The sequence below is a fragment of the Dendrobates tinctorius genome, unplaced genomic scaffold, assembly GCF_039654945.1.
Source record: "Dendrobates tinctorius isolate UK_male_01 unplaced genomic scaffold, ASM3965494v1 ptg000083l, whole genome shotgun sequence".
Taxonomy (NCBI): Eukaryota; Metazoa; Chordata; class Amphibia; order Anura; family Dendrobatidae; genus Dendrobates; species Dendrobates tinctorius.
In genome coordinates this window covers 37,935,814-37,955,868 of record NW_027361751.1, presented here as the reverse complement: position 1 = coordinate 37,955,868, position 20,055 = coordinate 37,935,814, and the positions used below count along the sequence as shown (strand labels likewise).

The 20,055-nt window shown below is 43.5% G+C and overlaps 1 protein-coding gene across 3 annotated transcripts in view; it reads right to left on the bottom strand.

Moving 5' to 3' along the window:
- Positions 1–20,055, bottom strand: part of GHR (growth hormone receptor) — a 489,978-nt gene that overhangs the window by 227,000 nt on the left and 242,923 nt on the right. For all 3 annotated transcript variants that reach the window (XM_073584315.1, XM_073584318.1, XM_073584314.1), the window contains one exon: positions 13,272–13,315. The gene's annotated coding sequence lies outside the window, so the exon portion shown is untranslated. The remainder of the gene's footprint in view (positions 1–13,271; positions 13,316–20,055) is intronic.

Here is a 20,055-nt window from a genome sequence, read left to right as displayed (position 1 = left end):
ATAGGGAGCGGTGCTTGATAAAATGAAAGAGAGTGGATTTGATGCAGCTGATTGCTGGGTTAAATGGAAAAAATATGCATATGGCGAAACCAATCAGATATTAAAAGGTAAAATGTGTGGGTCAGTGGTGGTCACTTCACAATTTATTTCAGATGTATATTGATGCTTGCTGCTAAAGAGCTCAATGTGGACTTCTAGCCCGTTGATGCAAGTCACTACAAGAAGTGTATTATTGTTATAAAAATGCAATTTAGATAAAGATCACAACATGCGTTAATAAATGCAGTCTGTGTGATCAATTAGATCTCTGGTACTCACTTTTTAAGTCGTTGGTGGTATAGTGAAGACAGAGAAAAAAATGAAGCTCCTGAGATGAGATTAATAGGCCACCGTGGGTGGTCCAGTTTATGCTGGTGCCTGGCAGCAAGGAGGCGCAGGGGTTGTAGAACGCTCTGCTGTACCATTGGTGGTATAGCGTACAGCTATGATGAGGAGGGAGCAGATCCACCAAACTGTTGCCTTGTCCATTCCATACTTAGTCATTTTTTCAATAAGGATACTATGAGATACTTTGTCAAATGCTTTGCTATAGTCAAGATATAATATATCTACTGCATTTCCCTGATCCACCCAGTCAGTGATTCTGTCATAGAAGGAAATTAAGTTAGTCTGACATGACTTATTAGTTACATACCCATGATGACTGGTTAATCACTACATTCCTATCCCGTTACTTACATACATGTTTAATAATTTGTTCAAAGATCTTTCCTGGTATAGAAGTCAGACTCACGCCTATAGTTGCCTGGGTCCACCTTCTTTCCCTTTTTGAAGATAGGAACAACATTTGCTCTTCTCCAGTCTTCGGGGACTTCTGTACTCCAAGAATTTTCAAAGATTATGGAGCGTGGTTCAAAAATTTCTTTTGCTATCTCCTTCAGTACTCTTTGGTGTAATTCATCTGGATCTGGAGACTTGAATTCATTTAGGTTAGCTAAGTATTTCCTCACCATCTCTCTGTTTATGGATAGTGTGGATTTTTCTATTCCTTTAATAGGACAGTAAAAATGTTAGGGACGGCGGAACATACTAAATAATAAATAATAGAAAGTGCGTTCACCGCCCGGGGTCCACCGTGCAGAAGGTGTTTACACTGCTGCTAGGTAATGGTGAACACGCAATATGGCGGTATATCGCACACGGGTTGAACGTCACCCGGTGTGCGTTGGGCGTACTCTGTTGATTCACAGAGGCACCAAAGCAATAAACAAATACCGAGCCTGTTGGACTCACAGGTCTCAGCGGAATGCACGCATGATATATGGTCACAGGACTAGGGCCCAAGACACAGGGTCAGTGTCTGTTTAGACCTACTGTGCGTGCGGCGTCGCTACCGCCGACAAGTGCTGCTGACTGCAGCGTGGCGACTGACACAGCCGCTATACGACAATGCCCAGCATGGGGCGCACTGTCGGACGCTAGTTCTGTGGAGATATGCACTGTGGCCTGTAGCGTGCCACTGACTTGCGCTCACTATAAGACTAAGTACCTATGCACACACATAATAACAGAGGGAGGGGAATCTTAATGAGTCATTCGCAGGTTCATGCATCCATCATCATTCACACAGGTAGCAACTAGAGTCTATACTAGTGCATGGCTGAGCAGCCATGCGAACCTTTTATAGCCTGGACCTTCCTGAAGCTTCCAGATCCCTGAGATGGACCAATCAGATCTGGAGAAGGACCTGTGCATGTGACTCCCGATCTCCAATGGGAGATCGTCTCGTGAGCATGCTCATTGGAGCGACAGAAGGACTTAGCCTCTTGTGTGACTTGCTGCTGATCAGCCTGCGCTGCTATTACTGGCCCAGAGGTGGCAGCAACAGCCAGACCCACAGAGCTGGTCTGAGCAGAGCGTCGGGAACGACGGGGCTGCTGAGCAAGCTCTTCTGCGGTTGGTAGAGAATGGGAGAGCGCAGGATATGAGGCTCTGGATCCCTGCTGTGCAGTTGCAGGAACCGGAAGCCTAACAGAAGATCAGTTGATGTTACATTTCCTTTCTGAGAGAAAACAGGTGCAAAATAGGAATTTAAAAGTTCTGCCTTCTCAACATCCTTTCTTACCATTTCCTCATTTTCATCCTGTAAAAATCCTATAGCATCTTTGACTTTTCTTTTACTTTTGACATATCCCCAAAATCCTTTTTTATTGCTTTTGACATCTCTTGCAAGCCTTAATTCATTGTCAGCTTTAGATAATCTGATTCATGCCCTGCAGGATCTGCAGACAGCATTATATTCTTCTTTAGATATGCCTCCCTCTTTCCATTTGATAAACATTTCTTTCTTCCTTTTTAGCATGTGTTTAAGTTCTGTGTTCATCCATCCTGGTTTCCATAAATGCTTCCTATTCTTTCTTCTTTTCAGAATTGTTAATAATTGTGTTTTGAGAATCTCATTTTTTAATATTTCCCATCCTTCCTGGACATCTTTGTCATTAAGTTTATCCAGCCATTGGATCCCTCCGATTTTGTTTCTGAGTCCCTTAAAATCTGCATTTCTTAAATCTAACCTTGACGTCTGAGTCTTCACAGGTCTTCCTCCTCTAGTTATCCAAAATTCTAAAATAGCATGGTCGCTACCTCCTAGGGTCACAGCCACAATTACCTCCTCAACCATTTCCTCCCTGTTTATAAGAATTAGATCCAAGGTAGCAAATCCCCCTGTTTTCTCTGCTACGTTTTGGAAGATAAAGTTGTCAGCAAGAGAGGATAAGAATTTGCTTGAACTGTTAGTTTTACCTGAGAGAGATAGCCAACAAATGTCTGGATAGTTGAAATCTCCCTTAACCACTATGTCATATTTTTTGGAGAACTTGGTCATTTGATGCATGAAGAGTTCATCTATATCTTCAGCTTGCAAAGGCAGCCTGTAGTAAATGCCTACAATGGTGTCCTTTCTGTTGTTCTCTCCTTGTATTCTTACCCAAATAGTTTCCACAGAACTTCCAGTCTCTGAAGCTTCAATCTCTGTGCAGATATACGCTTTTCTAACATAAAATGCGACACCTCCTCCTCTTTTATCAAATCTGTTTCTTGCAAATAAGTTGCATCCTTCTAGCCTTGCATTCCAATCATGTGAATGGTCCCACCAAGTTTCAGTGATTCCAATGACATATTTCTTCTCCTGTGTTAGTAGTTCCAGCTCTCCTTGTTTGTTGCCCATGCTTTGGGCATTTGTATAGAAACATTTTAGATTATGATTGGTTTCTCTTTCTCCAACATTATTATTTAGATTTTTTTGTCTTTGTTCTTCCTTTCCACTACTAATAGCAGAGTACTAAATAGTGTTTGTCAGGTGTATGGCTTTTATTTAGCCTTTTGCTTCCCTTCCCACATTGTTCTAGTTTAAAGCTCTCCTGATGAGGGTAGCAAGGCGACTTCCAAATACATGTTTTCCAGGCACCATCGACGTAGCCAGTTGTTCACCTGCAGAATCTTACTCCACCTCCTTGTTCCATGGCCATCCACTGGGAGGATGGAAGAGATGGCCACCTGAGCTCCCTGTTCTTTCACTTTCTTACCTAAGTTTTCAAAGTCACTGCAGATTGTTTTTCAGGTCCTTTGTTGCGGTGTCATTTGTCTCCACATGTATTAGCAGGAATGGGTAGTCATCTGTAGGACCTGAAGAGTCCTGATATCCTGTCAGACACATCTTTAATTTTTGCACCTGGAAGACAGCACATTTCTCTTGAGGTTATATCCGGTTTGAAGATAGCGGCCTCTGTTCCTCTCAACACGGAATCCCCCATGACCACCACTCTCCGTTTCTTGTTCACAACATTTTTCTTTCTCCATCCAGGAGGACTCTGAGGGTGTTTGAGGTTGTTCTTTGTGGGTATAGTCTTATCTTCATGTATTTCTTCATCGTTCTCCTACGTGAGAGCCTGGTACTGGTTCCTGAGCAGTATGGGTGCCGACTGCCTCCCGATCCTCCTGCTTCTATGGGTCACATGCTTCCATTCCTCTGTTTCTTCAGGTGTACTTCGAATTTCTTTGAACTTAGCCTATATTTCTTTTACATTTATCTATGGCTTACCTCAAAGAAAAGCATGAAAAACGTAGCATTTTTCAAAAAAAAAAAAAAAAAAATGAGTGAAACCACCTTCTTAGGCTTTGTGCACATGTAGTTCTTTTTAGAAACTTTTGGAGCAGAAACTTTCCAAATCGTCCTCCAAAATTCAAAACTCCTCAACAACTTGAAGGTTCTGCTCTTTGGCTACGTGCACATAGATTTTTTAGCAGGTTTAGAGGAGCAAATTGGGCAGAAATTGAGAGGTTTAAAAATGCAAAACTCCTCAAAAACTTGGAGGTTCTACTCAACTTCATCAAAACAAAAAATGCAAAAAGACTGTGTGCACAAAGTTTTTTTCTGCTCCGAAAACTCGGAAAAAGATTCTGTGTGCACATATCCTAAAGATATACTTTTTCAAGTGAATTTTACCTGGAATACATCTCAAAAAGCGCAGTACAATAACAGTTAAAAAAGTAACAAAACACACAGCAATGTAAAGATGACATTCCTGTACAAGTTAATTTTTTGTTACTTCTTTTAACCGCTTCAGCAAGTGTGAAAAAGACTTGGGTATACTAATAGATCACAGGCTGCACATGAGTCAACAGAGTGATGCAGCAGCCATAAAGGCAAACACAGTTCTAGCATGTATTAATAGAAGCATAGAGTCTACATCATGTGAAGTAATTATCCCCCTCTACTCCTCCTTGGTCAGGCCTCATTTGGAATACTGTGTCCAGTTCTGGGCACCACATTTTAAAAAAAGACATTGAAAAACTGGAGCAAGTTCAGAAAAGGGCTACCAGGATAGTGAGCGGACTGCAAAGCATGTCATGTGAGGAATGATTAAAGGATCTGGGAATGTTTAGCTTGCAAAAAAGAAGGCTAAGAGGAGACTTAATATCTGTCTACAAATATCTGAAGGGAAGTCACAGTGTAGAGGGATCACCCTTTTTCTCATTTGCACATGGAAACACGAGAAGCAATGGGATGAAACTGAAAGGGAGAAGATACAGATTAGGTATTAGAAAAATCTTTTTGACAGTGAGGTTGATCAATGAGTGGAAAAGGCTGTCATGAGAGGTGGTGAGTTCTCCTTCATTGGAAGTCTTCAAACAGAGGCTGGACAGACATCTGTCTGAGATGGTTTAGTGACTCCTTGAGCAGGGGGTTGAACACGATGACCCTGGAGGCAGGCCCCTTCCAACTCTAACATTCTATGATTTGCCAGGAGGTTATCTACTAATTATACTATAGAAAAAAAGACACTGAAGGGCTGAAAACCGATGCCAAAACTGCCAGCGAAGCTGCATCAGGAAAAAGACCACCGCTCCTGAATTGGCTTCACCTAGGAAAACTTATATGACAGCATCATAAAGCCATTGTGTGCACACACCCTAAAAAAGGTTGCCTTCACGCAGTAATTTTTTTTATTTTTTATAAAAGCATATTTTTAGAGCAGCCAGAAATCTGAGAGATGCAGCAGAAGTGTGAATAAATGCCACTACCCCATACCCAAAATGTATAGTTTGTAGGGCATTACATATTTTTCATGTTCCTACTAGTTTGTGACCTGCATCCTTCTAGGATATTCTCCTGCATGTTCTTCTGACTTGCAGTTTTGAAAAAAATATAAATGAATGAAGGGATGGTGGGGCCAGAAAGAGCAAAAACGTGGGTAGGTGGGGGGTCTACTTTGCTGTTGTGCAATGATGAAGATTTCAGAAAAATTGACCATTGTGATGTTTCTTTATCTTTCAATAATATACTGTACTTTTGCTCTTATGTAGCTGAAGCAGAAAACATCAGATAATTGACTACTTGAGCAGATGCATTAGGATTTTGCACTCACGACCAGCCACTTAGCTGTGACCTGTACAGTACCGGTATATCATATATTTCCTCGAAACGACCTCGTCACAGGGCAGACAACATAAATTACATGTTCTATAGGTAAACAGCGGCCTTCTTGCCTAAAAGGTTGTAATTGATCCCAGTTTCATCATTTTTCATGGATAACATGATTCTTTATCCCCGAAAATATGCTGAGGATTTGATTTTTCATTCACTAACTGTAAATGGACAGGCAATATATAGGACTATAACCCCATTGTGGTGGTGTTTCAATATGTTCTTGTATCTGGTGTAAAATAGTGAACTGATGGAAAGAAAAAAAAAACAAAACAAGAGACACTCATTGAAAATTTGCATTTAATGTGTTTGCTTTCCTTGCCTCCTACTGATCTTGAGGTACATCATGTCTTCTTCAGACGGATCCAAGGCTGCAATCACATTTTTACTCATTACAAGAGGTTAATTTTCACCTATTTCCCTGCATTCTGGTGGGACATTATTTGTAAAGAGCATGTTGTACATTGTGGACAGGGCTAGATCAGCCTCTGTGGAGGCCCCAACCTAAACACGTGGGAGGAAGCCGAGATCTGGAGGAAAGAAGAGACATATAGAGAAGGGAAATATAGAGAAAGGCTCTGTTCACGTTCCCAGCCTACCTGGGAATTATATATCACGAGGAACTCCTCCGAAAAAGGGCTGCACGGTATAGTCATGGTGTGGGATAAGTGGCTAACAGGCTCTCATTGTGTGAATGGAGCCCTATAGATACATTTGGCATATATGCTGAAAGCTTTGCCTGACATATGTGCCAAACATAGGATCCAAATCTGAATACAGCTTTAACGGCAGCATCCTATAGTGCTTATACAATAGCGTCCTAATGTGCTCACATAATACCTCCATATAGTACTGAAATAATAACACATTCTAACAGTGACAAACAGTAGCGTAGCTACTGGGGGGGCAGATGAGGCGGTAGCCCCGGGCCCCGTGCTCTGAGGGGGCCCACTCGGAGCTACGCTGCGGAAGAGCAGGGAGAATCGATCATCTCCCTGCTCTGCTATGTTCTCTTCTGTACGCACAGAAGCTATGATGAGGTCACAGGATGGGAGGAGTCAGGGGTCACATGATCAGGGGCCTCTGTGTGCTGATTGTCATCGTGCTGGATGAGGGGAAGTTTATGTGTGGGGTCAGGAGGGGTTTACAGGGTTACAGTGGATGTAGCAGAGCCGTGTGTGTATGAGGTGTACAGAGCGGAGCCGTGTGTGTACGAGGTGTACAGAGCAGAGCCGTGTGTGTATGAGCGAGGTGTACGGAGCGGAGCCATGTGTGTATGAGCGAGGTGTATGGAGTGGAGCCATGTGTGTACAAGGTGTACAGAGCGTGGCTGCATGTGTACAAGGTGTACGGAGCAGAGCCGCATGTGTACGAGGTTTACGGAGTGAAACCATGTGTGTACTGAGTAGAGCAATGTGCGTGTGAGGTGTACGGAGCTGAGCCGTGTGTGTACGAGGCATAGAAAGCGGAACCGTGTGTGTATGAGGTGTGCGGAACCATGAGTGTGCAAAGTGTATGGTGGGAAGCATTCATGCCTCCCAACCGTCCCGGATCCAGCAGGACAGCCCCGATTTTGCGAGTCTGCCCCACTGCCCCGGCCGGGAGCTTACATTTCCCGCGGACACAGGAGTTCATGGAGGATCCCCGAGGCACACTTTAACATTTGCATGTGACGTTTCACAGGAAGTGACGTGCTAGAAGCTGACCGGAAAGGAGGTAATTTCTGGAGGAGACTGTGACGGAACCATGGAGGCACTTCAGGGAATGCTTCAGATCCATCACCGTGTCCTCCTCCAGCAAAGACAGCGGGATCGCCTTGGACTTGGGGATGTTGGCCATGTGAGCGGATCATGATATGTCCTGCACCATGAGGTTCAGGTGGGCAATACAATGGGAGCCGGGCTGCTATAGTATCTTTATAGAATCTTTCTTTCTCTCTCTGTTCTTTCTTTCTCTCTCTAATCTTTCTTTTCTTTCTCTCTCCTTTCTTTCTCTCTGTTCTTTCTTTCTCCTCTTCCTTTCTGTTGTTTTTTTGCTGGCTGTTCTTTCTTTCTCTCTCTGTTCTTTCTTTCTCTCTCTCTGTTCTCTTTCTTTCTCCTTTCTCTCTGTTCTTTCTCTCTCTGTTCTTTCCTCTCTTTCTCTATGTTCTTTCTTTCCTCTCTTTCTCTCTCTCTGTTCTTTCTTTTTCTATACTGTAGCCCCCTTCATATGGTATAATTCAGCCCCCCCCAAAGAATATAATGTAGCCCCTTCAGAATATAATGCTTCCCCCTTCATGGGGTATCATGCTGCCCTCCCTTATATGGAGTATCATGCTGCCCCCCTCATGGGGTATCATGCTGGACCCCCTCATGCGGGGTATCATACTACCCCCCTCATACAGGGTATCTTGCTGCCCCCCATCATACGGGGTATCATGCTGCCCCCTCCTCATAGGGGGTATATCATGCTGCACCCTCACCCTCATACGGGTATCATGCAGTCGCCCGCCCCCATACGGGGTATCATAACCATGCAACCAGGACTCACTATATAAATAATAAAAAAAAAACTATACTCGCCTCTCCTCCTCGCTCCCACGCTGATTTCGGCGGCGACTCTGCTCCGATGTCAGGAGCTGCACTGCAGCGGGGACGTAATATCAATATTGGTCTTTTTATATATAGATTATTTTTGGCAACAGTGCGGTCATCTGCTTAGGTTCTCTGGTTAAGGGCCCACTCAGAAATTTTGCCCCCCCGAACCAAAACCCTAGCTACGCCTCTGGTGACAAAACAAGACCACTATACACGCAATACAGAATCTAAATGACAGCACAGCCTGCGTGATGACGTTAGATCCCAAGGAGGACTGGGTGGAGGCCCGTGCTATAATTCAGCCCTGATTTTGTGGCACACAACACATTTTAATCTCTGCAGAGTTACTTTTCATTAACAATGAGATTTATGGAACATGCACAGATTTTAAGTGTAGTTTCACATGGAATTTTTTGGATACAGAAAAATCTGAGTTTATCAAGAGGAATCCATTCCAGAAAAAGTTGCGCCCTTTGGGGTTTTTTAGATGCGCTCGAGTTTTCCTGATCTTTTTAAAGATGTTTACGTGTATGCTCCTAAAGCATTTTATGATGAAGATGTGTACGCAGATCTGTTTCAATATCCACATCAAACAGCTTCAAATACTCTTTGAAAAAAGTTGTGAAGCTGTTTTTGATGCAATTTTTCCCCCCCAGAGTGTGTGGCAACATTTTGACTTGACAGGGTCAAGTTTGAACTTGATTCCACCAGGAATCCGCCTCAAGGAAGTGACATGTTACTTCTTTATTTCCTTGCTGAGGTTTTCCAAATCTCATTGGAATTAAAAAAAAAAACCTCTCAAAAAACACAACGCAAGAGCCACAAAGTGGATATTCCATTGAATGTACTGTAATAGGGAGACTGTTGAAAGAATATTTCAAGTGGATTTTGATGAGAAGATGCCAAATGAACCAAGGAAGGGTTGAACAGAATATTAAATCACTCTACTTCCAACTTTCTCAAATTCCAAGCAACAAAGATACTACAAAGCAAAACAAGTGTGAACATTACATCAAGTCAGTGGAGAGGACAACCATCTTCTGTGATAGAGGGTCTTTATCGAACTACACCATTCTATCAGCTCCTTCTCTTCTAAGAACAGGTCCTGAAGGACAATATTGGGGTCTTCACAACACTGATGCGGTTTTCCATTTACATCGCTCTCATAGAGGATGTAAACTTGGCAATGAACGATATATCAGGGTGTTGCTGAAATAAAAGGATTTCCCAATACAATGTGTAAGGTACGATAATCTAGAATCAGAGTTGTTCCTTTATACCCTCCTCGATGTTTCTTGTTTGCAGGTATCTGTGTGGCACCGCCATTGCCAGTTTGTTCCCGAACGTTTATTACTAATAGCTTGTGTGCTTTAGATAAGGGGTGTGATAATAGAAGGCACATTAGTTAATCTTTAGCACCATAGAAATGTGAATTTTAGCACCATAATAAAGTATAACTAGCAAGAGATTTTTGTGCAGCAGGGAGTTCAGGATATGCAAACAATGAGTCATAGAGCCATACATCACTGTCATTCCTAACCATCTCCGAGAAATATCTCCAGGACACAAATACATAGCTGATCAAGTTACACTGTATGTGACATGAGCGACAAAGACCAATACACCTGCCATATGTGATCCAACCCTAGAGGACGCTATATAATAGAACTTTACTTTTCTGAAATTAAGTCTTTCTCCAAGTTAGATAGTGGAATAAAAAAACGATTAGAGGAGCGCTAGGAAACACCAGGACAAAGTTATTTTTCTTAAAACCAAGTTAGAGTCCTTCTCCTTACCTTTTGGGTCTTTAATGTGCCTACTTTCACGGCTTTTTGCTCTAACTGGACTAATACAGTAGTCTGACTATTTTCAGCTTGTAAAGCAGGGATGGTGGGAGCAAGAGTTGCCATTTCACCAGGACCCTGGAGCCTAGGGGGGCCCAAAAACTTAACTCACACAGTACACTTGCAAACATAAAATCAGCATGGAGGTTGTTCCAAACATCTTGGAGAACCAACCACAGGTCATTTGTAGATGTCGCTTGTACAAATCCTCCTGCATTTTAATGTAATCCCAGAGAAACTCAATGATGTTGTGGTCTTTGTGGGGGCCATGATTCCTAATTCTTCTTTATGTTGCAGATTGTTCTTCATGACATTGGTTGTAAGTTTTGGGCTGTTGTCCTGCTGCAGAATAAATTTAAAGGGAATCTGTCACCTGAATTTGGCCGGCTATTTAAATTACTTCAGTCCGGTCCGATGGGCGGTGTTTCCTATCCATTCCTCCTCCCCATCCTTGGCCGCTGTCCGCAATATTTTCTGGAATTTGAGTAGGTGTCCGCCATAGTCCGCGCGTGCGCAATGCAATCTTGCTTCGCGCACGTGCAGTATGCTTTGCCCAACTGCAGGCAAAGCCTAAAAGCATTACTGCGCATGCGTCGGTTAACTATGTCCCGGAACACAGCAAAATACTTCCGGGACATAGTTAACCAACGCATGCGCAGTATGCTTTTGGGCAAAGCATACTGCGCGTGCACGAGGCAAGATTGCATTGCGCACGTGTTGACTATGGCGGACACCTGCTCCAATTCCAGAAAATATTGCTGACAGCGGCCAAGGATGGGGAGGAGGAATGGATAGAAAACACCGTCCATCAGACCGGACTGAAGTCATTTAAATAGCCTGCCAAATTCAGGTGACAGCTTCCCTTTAAAGCAAATGTTATGCTTCTCTGATGGTATTGTATGTTGGATAATTATCTGGCTGTTTTTCCCAGCACTGAGGACACTACTTGACCAAAGACCCAGCTCCATTTGATGAAATGCAGTCCCAAACTTGTAAGGATCCTCCACCATTCTTCACTGCTGCCTGCAGACATTCATTATTGTGTCGCTCTCCAGCAACAAACTGCCTTCACATTTTGACTCATCAATCAGTCCAGAGAACTTGTTGCAATTTTTCCGTATACCAAGTCTAATGTTTACGTGCATAGTTGAATCACTAGGCCTTGTTGCCATGCTGAATGTATGGTTTTTGGTCACAAGTTTTTCCATTAAAATCAATTCTGACTGGGCTTAAATGAAGAAATAAAAGTATATGAGCAACCCTACCTCCACAGAAGATCTGTGGCTAGTTCTCTGAGATGTTTGGAACAATCGTCCTGCCAAGTGGCAGGTTTTAGGGCAAAAGGCGGTCACACCAAATATTGGTTTGATTTAGATTTGTTCATTCACTTTGTATTTTTAGTGATACAAATAAAACAGTTGACATTTCTATTTCTGAAAGTATTTACACAGCATTGTGTGAAAATTATATACAGATCTAGAGAGAGAGCTAGATACTGTCGGATATTCTATAATATTTATATTTTACCCAAAAGTGAAAGAAGGGGTAAGGTGGAGACTCAGTGGTCATGCCCCTCTCTCCAGAAGGGGGCTTATTTTGGTCTTCTCGTGGGTCTCCTTTCTAATTTTTCAGTAACTCTTGTATTAAAAAGGTTGTTTGGGTAAAATGGAAAGTTCACCGGTAGCTTGGAGGGAGCAGTAGAAAAAAAAATAACAAACTAAGCTATACTCAGCTATAAACACCCGCCAGGATCCAGAGCAGGCATGTGCTTGCGCAGGAAGATGAGACATCACTGTTCCACCCGCAGCGGGACCAAAGCAGCCTGTAATTGGCTGCAGCGGTCAGGTGACTTCAGCCGCTCTTCATCAGAATTCACTTGACCAATGCAGGCAATCACAGGCTGCATCGGGTCCTGTTGCTGGTGGAACGCTGACGTTTCTTCTTACTTTGCAGGCACAGGGCACAGGACAGACAGCACTTGATCAAGGTGAATGCAGGAAGGTGAGTGTCCTGTAGTTTATTTTATACAGCTTCAAGGTACTGGTAAAATTTCCATTTTTCCAGGACGACACTTTAAGAATATGTCAAGATATTTGGGCCTCAGTTATAAATAAAAAATGTCTTTGTTGCCCTTAGCCAGTGGCCACCAATCAGAGCACAGCTTTCATTTTTTAACTACTATGACAACTAAAAGATGCTCTGTGATTGGTTGCAATTATTTTTTTATTTTATTATTTAGTCAGTTTGGGTAAAATCTGCCATACTGTAAAAATCTACAGAAAACGGACAGAATTAAACTGGTACTTGGTAACCAACAAGTAAAATATACACAAGATTGTAGTTACTAGAGGGGAATGTGAGCAAACACCGCTCAGCCTCCTCCAATGTAATACACTGGGCCTGCGCTAGATTCCTGCTGGTGCAGGCACAGATGGCAGGGCATATTTAGCAATACTGTCTATTCTTAGGTTCTGGCCACACTGTGTGTATCCAGTGACTGACACTAAGCTATCAATCAAGCTAAAGAGGCTGATCCTGGGCAGAGGAACAACCTGGGGTGAAAGAAACTTATTAAGTGCTCTGCCACGCCCAGAGTACTTAACGCCTTATTTGCATGTGAATTAAAACACAAATTTCTCAGGAATGCAGCAACAGATCGAGAATATAAAGGCGTCAATGGTTTCACATCGCAAAGACTGTAATGTCCATGTGTGCGGTTTTGGGGGTTGATTTTAATGTTTGATTCTCTTTATCCCACTAATCAGTCGATCGGTTTGACGTTTAGTTCCATGGTATAAGGAACTTGCGAGCAGGACAATATTATGGCATACATATGGTATAACGGAAGTACAGGAGGATCCTTACCCTACATGCAGTCTGATAAGTCTGGCTGAAGGGGAATCACTGTCCTGGAAGATAAAGCACAAAAATATATCATCACATCTTCTTGTATATAATAAAAACAGAAACTTATAATTACATATATGATATATATATATACACATAAAGCTTATGACAAAAAACAAATGAATGTGCACACATTTACCCCACAGAATGTTACAATATGGAAGCATAGTTTGAACGGACATAAGGCCTAAATATGATTTGACTATTAAATTAAGGGCTTTCTGGAGACTTTTCTTGTTTTTATGCCGTCTTAGACAATTGGTTGGAAGGGACCTGACTGATTTATGACAAATTGTGACAAAACTGTGCTCCAGTCAGTAACTGGAGTATACACCTGATGCCAATGCATGGCTACTGAAAGACTAATTTGGTGAATCTTATTCGATCATACCCTGGATCAACACTGGCATAGAAAACGCTAATCTCGATGAATCGGCCATTTAGACTCCAGACTTTGCATTTTTAGTAACATCTCACTAGTTCAGCATTATGGAAATAGAAACTGCAGTAAATATGAGAATGATCCAGGATATCCGAACATAACATAGCTGGGTGTGTGAAATTAACTTTGAAAAACTGCTAAAATCTGTCATGCTCAAGACAGACTACCAACTAACTATGATGTTGGATTACAGCTACCTATTGAATTCTATGAGAGAGGAAGGGAATCAGAGTGAACATGAGAGAGAACGAGAAACACTCATAGAACTCCAATACTTTTTTCTAGTAAGTGTCTTTCTCACCTAGTGCTGGATTAACAGCTACACTGCCTAGTCCTGATTTATGCTTTCCATACTTCTGCTTCTAATACATAGACAAAGGCAAGCAAAAAATTCTCAGGTCTGTATGTGTTGTGTATGGGAGAAATCAGAACAGTTAATCTACCTTGGAAACAAATGCAACTTAGATATACAACCAGCATAGGGAAAGCTGATGAAAATGCAGGGAACAAGTCATATCTTAGCTAGAAATAGTGTTAGGCTCGTTTCACACTTGCGTTTTATCGCGCAGCGCATTGTGCGCTATCGGTCGCACACGCAATTGTCCCCTATCTTTAAAATGGCAGGCGCAGTGTCCAACGAGTGCACGCGGGCCTCAGCGTTTGCATGAGCTGCACATTTTCCAGGTGTGCGACCAGACGCTACATGTTGCATTTTTTGTTCCGCCCAACGTCGTTAAAAAATCGCATGCGCGCGTCAGCGCACAAAATGAGCAAAAAAATTGTATTATAGTCTATGGTGTCGCAGACGTGCGCTGTGAAGTGCGCATGTCAGCGCTTTTTGAACGCGCGCGATTTCAGAGTAAACAATGTCTAGACACTTGTTTAATACACCCCCTAAACACCCCGTAAACAAGCAACATTGTTTTGGAGGAGGGTAGATAAAACAAGGGGTCTGTAGTGCCAGATCATTACTCTCCAGACAGACTGCAAGACAAAGAAGACAAGACAACACCAACCCAGCCAGAGACAACCCACTACTTTGGAGAACACAGCAGCTATAATGTGAGTATTCTAAAGTCAATTTATGTGAGCCTGTCCTTTAAAATATATTATGTACTTATGTTTTTTTTTTTTTCCAGCATGTCTTCTGGATCCCAATAGAGTCCTTCCAGGGAAGAATTGGAAGAAGCAGAGCGTGAGGTGAGTATTTTGCTGCCTTTGTGTAAGTATACCTGCCTCTCCAAATCGGTAATTATTTCTGTTCTTTTTTACAGACCTCAGCATCGGACCAGCCAAGTGAGCCGGAACAGCCGGAGCAGCGTACACAAGGCCCGGCGGGGAGGAGACGAAATGTAAGTATCCATTATTTAAAGTTACCTTTTCTTTTAAATTCTGTTTCCTATTCCTGTTTTTATGTCCTGTTTTTCATGTTCTTTTTTTTTTCTCTATACCATTCTCCACAATTTCCACGATTCTAAAGTAATTCTTTTCTAGGTTCCACAACGGGATGAAGACCTGTACATTGACAACGAGCAACTGATCATCCTTGTCCAGGAGCGTGTCCCGTTGTGGGACAGCCGTGACCAGCAGTACAAGGATATTGTGGTGACCCGGCAGCTCTGGAATGAGGTGGCCGCTGCTTTGATGGAGGGCTGGGACAGCGCCTATGCAACTTTAAAGAAGGCGTTTAGTGAGTATTTCCCTGTTGTGTGATGCTGCATTGAGTCTTTGTCCTGAGGATACTGTTTTGTTTCCTGATAGATTCTATCAGGGACCATAAGGGTGTGTGCACATGCTGCTGCGGATCTGCAGCAGAAACTGCTGCAGTGTACAGTACCATTATTCCCTATGGGAAATGGAAACCGCAAAGCAGATGCTGCGGATTTTTCAGCGCAGATTATCTGCGGTTTCTAAACCGCAGAAAGAATTGACATGTCAATTCTTTCTGCGGATTCCGCAGCGGTTTACCATCTCCTCCATCGAAGAGATAATAAACTGCAGGGCAAAACCGCAGGCTAATCCGCAGATAAACTGCAGGTCTTTTGACCTGCAGATTTATCTGCGGATTTTGCAAAATCCGCAGCAGAATCCGCAGCGTGTGCACACACCCTAACAGTGTTCTCAGGATCAACATTGAATGCATTGTGTATTGTAATGTTGTATTGTTCATGCTTTATCTCTTGCACCTGATGATACTTGTGTGTTTCCTGCAAGATATATTCTTGCAGTGAACACACAAGTGTCCTCAGGTTCAACAGTCAAGGCATTGTGATTTTTAATGCTGTATTCTTCATGCTTTATCTCTTGCACCTGATGATACTTGTGTGTTTCCTGCAAGATATATTCTTGCAGTAAACACACAAGTGTCCTCAGGTTCAACAGTCAAGGCATTGTGTTTTTTAATGCTGTATTCTTCATGCTTTATCTCTTGCACCTGATGATACTTGTGTGTTTACTGCAAGATATATTCTTGCAGTAAACACACAAGTGTCCTCAGATTCAACAGTCAATGCATTGTGAATTGTGATGTTCTATTGTTCATGCTTTATCTCTTGCACCTGATGATACTTGTGTGTTTACTGCAAGATATATTCTTGCAGTGAACACACAAGTGTCCCCAGGTTCAACAGTCAATGCATTGTGTATTGATTTTTTTTGATGCCGCATTGACTGTTTGACAAGGGAAATCAGGTGTGTGTGATTATACAAGATGTTGCCAGCTGTGCATTGTATAATGTTTATTTTATTATTTTTTCAACAGTGAACAAAGTCCGCACACGTTGGCGCTCGATGAAGGACAGCTTCAACACTGATGTTCGTGCTGAAGGACAAGTTCGCAGTGGCTCATCGGCAAGAAGTAGAACGAAGTACCGATATCATCGTGCTTTGGAATTCCTACGACCGGTCCTTGCCACCAGAGCGTAAGTATAATTTCCTTTTTTTGGGAGGGTTTTCATTGAACATAATCGGTGATTTTATCTTCCACAGATGATCCTTCTTGTAAATGCATGATACTAATTTTTAACTTTTGTTTCAGCAGCGGTGCTCCAGGTGCGCCGAACGTCTGTGGAGAAAATCCAATCTACACGAAGATTTCATCCATTTTAAGTTTATGCTTAGAACATACAACACTGCCCTTCACCTCTCCAAACAAACCTATTTCAACACCCTCATCACCTCACTGTCCAATAACCCGAAACGTCTCTTTGACACTTTTCATTCTCTACTCTATCCAAGAGTACAGGCCCCAACCACGGAGCTCCGAGCTGACGATCTGGCCAATTACTTCAAAGAAAAAATTGACCAGATTCGACAGGAAATTATCTCCCAATCACCTCATACCATGCACTGTCCTCCCTCCCCCACTGCATCTAGCTCACTCTCTGATTTTGAACCAGTCACAGAAGAAGTAGTAAGCAGGCTTCTTGCATCTTCTCGCCCAACTACTTGCACCAGTGACCCATTTCCGTCACATCTCCTCCAGTCCCTTTACCCTGCTGTCACCCCTCACCTAACTAAAATATTTAACCTCTCTCTCTTCTGGTATTTTTCCCTCCTCATTTAAGCATGCCATCATACATCCACTACTTAAAAAACCATCCCTCGACCAAAACTGTGCCGCTAACTATAGACCTGTCTCTAATCTTCCCTTCATCTCTAAACTCCTGGAACGCCTGATCCACTCCCGTCTTATCCGCTATCTCTCAGAAAACTCTGTTCTCGACCCTCTCCAATCCGGTTTCCGCTCTTTACACTCCACTGAAACTGCCCTCACTAAAGTCTCTAATGATCTGCTAACAGCTAAATCAAATGGTCATTACTCCATGCTAATTCTCTTGGATCTCTCTGCAGCATTCGACACTGTGGATCATCAGCTCCTCTTCACTATGCTCCGTTCCATTGGCCTCAAGGACACCGTTCTCTCCTGGTTCTCCTCCTATCTCTCCGATCGCTCCTTTACTGTATCTTTTGCCGGTTCCTCCTCCTCTCACCTTCCCCTTACTGTTGGGGTCCCCCAAGGATCGGTTCTAGGCCCCCTCCTCTTCTCCTTGTACACTGCCCCTATTGGTCAAACAATCAGTAGATTTGGTTTCCAGTACCATCTCTATGCTGATGACAACCAATTATACACTTCTTCTCCTGACACGCCAGCCTTTCTAGAAAACACCGGCGATTGTCTAAACGCTGTGTCTAATATCATGTCCTCACTATATCTGAAACTGAACCTGTCAAAGACTGAACTCCTTGTGTTTCCTCCCTCTACTAATATACCTATACCCGACATTGCCATTTCCGTGTGTGGTTCCACTATTACTCCCCAGCAACAGGCCCGCTGTCTTGGGGTCATACTTGATTCCGAGCTTTCCTTTGCCCCCCACATTCGATCACTGGCTCGCTCTTGTCATCTGCACCTCAAAAACATTTCTAGAATTCGACCTTTTCTTACTTTTGACTCTGCAAAAACTCTTACTGTTTCTCTTATTCATTCTCGTCTCGACTATTGTAATTCTCTTCTAATCGGTCTCCCTCTTACCAAACTCTCCCCTCTCCAATCTGTCTTGAATGCTGCAGCCAGGATCATATTCCTCACCAATCATTACACCGATGCCTCTACCTTGTGCCAGTCATTACACTGGCTACCCATCCACTCCAGAATTCAGTATAAACTTATTACCCTCACCCACAAAGCCCTCCATGGCTCAGCACCACCCTACATCTCCTCCCTTGTTTCAGTATACCACCCTACCCGCGCCCTCCGTTCTGCTGATGACCTGAGGTTAGCATCCTCAATAGTCAGAACCTCCCACTCCCGTCTCCAAGACTTTACACGTGGAGCGCCAATTCTTTGGAATGCACTTCCCAGGTCAATACGATTAGTCCCCAATCCCCACAATTTTAAGCGTGCCCTGAAAACACATTTATTCAGACTGGCCTATCGCCTCAACACATTAACCTAATCTATCCCTGTGTGGCACAGCCAAAAGTTTTACCATAACCAGATTTCCCGCATCATGTTCCCACATGCTTTATGCATCCATTAGCCCTCTGTGTCTGTACTGTCACACACTTAACATTATGGCTGGTCCATACAATCAGGGCAACTGTTACCACCCACCTTTCATGTCTACCTCTTTCCTCATAGACTGTAAGCTTGCGAGCAGGGCCCTCTTTCCTCTTGGTATTTGTTATAATCTACTGTATGTGATTATTGTTATGCTGTAATGTCTATTGTCTGTACAAATCCCCTCTGAAATGTAAAGTGCTGCGGAATATGTCGGCGCTATAAAAATAAAATGTATTATTATATTATTAACAGCACCTAGAGCAGCACCCTGCAACCTGTCCCTGGAGCGGTTCTTCATCGATCGACCTCGGACCCGTCCCAGCCATCCGACAGCCAGGAAGCAAGCTGCAGGTCAACAACAAAGACAGCTGGTGACCAGGAAGGTCAGGTGTTCCCCTGTCCCAGGTCTCTGCCACTGGTTATGCGGGTACTACCCGCCAGCGGCAGAGGGCCTCGGACAGGAATGTCATGCCCGAGTTCATGCACTTGAGCGAAGCCTTTCATGCCAGCCTCAAGATGCTGGACGAAAGAGTGGAAAGTGGTTTTTCACTAATGGAACGTGGTTTTAACCACATGGAACACCTCATCCACTCTTCCGACCAGTGCTTTGAACGGCTGGAGGCCGACCTCAATAGACCAGCGAACCATTTCTTTAGTAAAATTGAACGGGGCATGGCGGTTCACCTTAGTCCTGAGCAACAGCTGAATGTGTTACATGCCTGCAACACTGCTTTCTTGCAGGCTATACAGCAGAATCAGTACGTGCAGCAGTCAGTGGTGTCATTCCCACCTGTGCCACCACTGACTCGCTTCACCACAGTATTGACTTCTGCTGCATACCACAGCACGGCCACCTGCATTCCTAGGCAAGCCGGACACCACTACACCACACCAATGCTGAGTGCTGCTGGACACTCAACCCCCGCCACCACCATGTCAAGTGCTGCTCCTGTCTGGAGCACCAGTACTGCCACCGTTTCCACATCTTGGCGCACCTCCAGCGCAAAATCTGCTCGGGCCACCGCCACCTCTTCTCCTGTTCGGACCACAGAGACTACATCATGTCCGGAACGGAGCACCGCCACTTCGCATCATCAGCATGGGAGCACAACCACAACTCCTCATCATTCCAGGAGCACCTCCACCACTCATCATCAGAGGAGCACCGCCACCTCTTCTCCTCATCGTAGCACCGCCACCACCCCTCTTCAGAGGAGCACCGCCACCGCTTCACC